The following is a 2,734-nucleotide window of genomic DNA, read 5'->3' as shown; positions in this document are numbered from 1 at the left end:
CACTGTATAAAGTTCCGGATGCATGCACCACTTTGTGCATCTAGCTTTATATGGCCACCAGGCTTCGCAAGCAAGTGCCTTCAACCACTGAGCCATCTCCCCAGCCCCTGCTGAAACTGTTCATATTTCCCCCAAACTTCTTATTCCTTGGCTTTCACGGTGCCAGCGACAGACTAGGCCAGAGCTGTGTCCCCTTTGGGAGACATTGGGCGGTGGGGCCCTGGTCTGTACCTCCCCCTCCTCAGCTTTGCAGGCATTTGTGCCTACTGTTGGCCTGTCGTTTTCCCATGGCTGCCCAGCTGCTCCCTCCTGGGCATTGCTGCCTCCTTAAACGGAAACCTGCCGCGTCCCATGTCCTCACCCACCGTGACCTGCTCTCAGCCAGACCTTCCTTCCTGCCAAGGTGAAAGTTGGCCTTCTTCCCCCACAGAGGCCAAGGCTGAAACCCACAATGGGCTTCACTTCTCTCTGGCTCACTCTGTGCAGGTGCACAGCCCAGCGGGACGTGAGATCCTCAAGGGGCAGGGACTACAAGCTGGTTCTTTCCTCCAACATGTTATCAAATGCCACCGGACACATCACATTCTACATCAGCGGCATTTGATACGTGGGTCGGCACCCTATGCCCTGAGAATATAGCGGTAGCTGGCATGCCTGACAAGGACTTCCAGTGGGGTGGGGAGCAGATGTCGGGCTATTTCTTCGCTCCCTCTAGTGCACCCAGGGCAGCTGCTGCATGCCCTCTAACCCCTGTAGCCCCAGCTGGCCTGGAACTTGTGGCTATCCTCCTGCCTCAGCATCTGGAATTATGGGAATGAGCCACCTTCAATGCCTTAGCTATATGTAGAGAAAAGGATGTAGGAGGAAGCAGCTTCTTAACTTCCTCTAAAAATTGTATTGAGAGCCTGGGCGTGATGGCGCACGTCTTTAATCCCAACACTTGGGAGGCAGAGGTAGGAGGATAGTCATGAATTCAAGGCCACCCTGAGAATACAGAATGAATTCCAGGTCAGCCTGGCTAGTGTGAAACCCTACCTTGAAAAAACAAAACAAAAAAAAAATTGTATTAAGAGAGGCAGAAAGAGAGGGGGAGGAGGAGGAAGAGAATGGGTGCACCAGGGCATGTAGCCACTGCAAACTCCAGAAGCATGTACCACCTTGTGCATGGTTTACATGGGTCCTGGAGAAGTGAACCTGGGTCTTTAGGTTTTGCAGGTAAATGCCTTAACTGCCAAGTCATTTCTCCAGCCTTCAACTTCCTTTTGAAGCAGGGTCTCACGTAGTCCAGGCTGGCCTCAAACTTGCTATGTACTGGTATCACTCCTGATGCTGCCACCTCCCCGGTAATGGGATTACCATTGCAGCCCTGGGCCACTATGCTGGGTCTCAACATCGTTATTTTTTGGTGCTGAAGGTGGACAAAACTCCTCTGGCATGGCAAACCTGAACTCTGCCAGGGAACCACATCCTTAATGCAACAATTTGGCATTTGACACTTCAAACCCTTCCCCAAAGCCAGGATCTGTGGTAGTTTGAATGTGAATGTCACCCCTGGCCTCAGGTGTCTGATTCTCAGTCTCAACCCCCAGCTGGTGGTAATCTGGGAGGTAGGGTCTTCCTGGCTAGAGGTAACTGTGTCACTGGGAGTGGACCTTGGGGGTTATTAACCAAGTTGTACTGGGTGTTAGCTAGCTATTTATTGTCTGCCATTCTCTGCCAACTTAATTGTTTTTCACCACTTTGTGCATCTAGCTTTACATGGGTATTGGGGAATGAAACCTAGGTCATTAGGTTCTACAGGTAAGTGCCTTAACTGCTGCGCAATCTCCCTAGGCCTTTTTTGTTCTTTTGAGGTAGGGTCTCACTCTAGCCCAGCCTCACCCAGAATTCACCATGTACTCTCAGGATGGCCTTGAACTCATGGCAATCCTCCTATCTCTGCCTCCACACCCGGCTTCCTTCCAGCTATTGTGGCAAGATGTGATGCCCGGGCCTCGAGGGACCTTTGCGAGACAGTGAGCCTAAACAAACCCTTTCCTTCCATGTGCTGTTTCTAGTCAGGTATTTTGTCCTAGCAACGAGGTGACCTCCACAGGGTTGTACCCAGACCAGGAGTCTTGAGGTGGGACAGCGATGGCCTGTGTGAAGTAGAAGGTGGCAGGATGCAGTTGGGAAAGGCGTTAGACACAGCATGGTAACACAAAAGGAAAGCAGAACCTGCTCCAGAGACCATTTGGAAACAAGACATTATGACCCCCTTGACTTCACAGGGGGCCATGGAGACAGCTCGGTGAAGACAGGTGGTCTGGGGCCTCTCAGAGGGAGTCAGAACAGGTGGTGACTGTGCTGTGCACGGAGATGTCCTTACTGCCCAGGCAGGGTCCCACTCCACCTGCAGGGGTCTGGACCAGCAGCCAGGAAGACCACAGGGCTGTTGTGAGGAAAGACCAGGTTTCTGGCACATGTTAACTTCTGCCTTGAAGTGTGAAGGGTTGCTGGCGAGGTAACTTTTGTAAGTGTCCCTTGGCTGTGGGTCACTTGGGTCTCTTGTCAGATATCAGGCCTTCTGGGGACACCCACCAGCTCTGTTCCAAGGGAGTGAAAAACCTCTGCCTCCTCCCTACCTGGCTCTGGGGACCTTTCTCCCAGGAGCAGTCTCAACAAAGGAAAAGGAATAAAGACCACGCAGCCAGGTGTCATTCAAAGGTTGGCTTTTTTTTTTTTTTTTTTTTGC

This window comes from Jaculus jaculus, chromosome 5 (assembly GCF_020740685.1).
Source record: "Jaculus jaculus isolate mJacJac1 chromosome 5, mJacJac1.mat.Y.cur, whole genome shotgun sequence".
NCBI classification, from domain to species: Eukaryota; Metazoa; Chordata; class Mammalia; order Rodentia; family Dipodidae; genus Jaculus; species Jaculus jaculus.
This window is presented reverse-complemented; position numbering follows the sequence as displayed.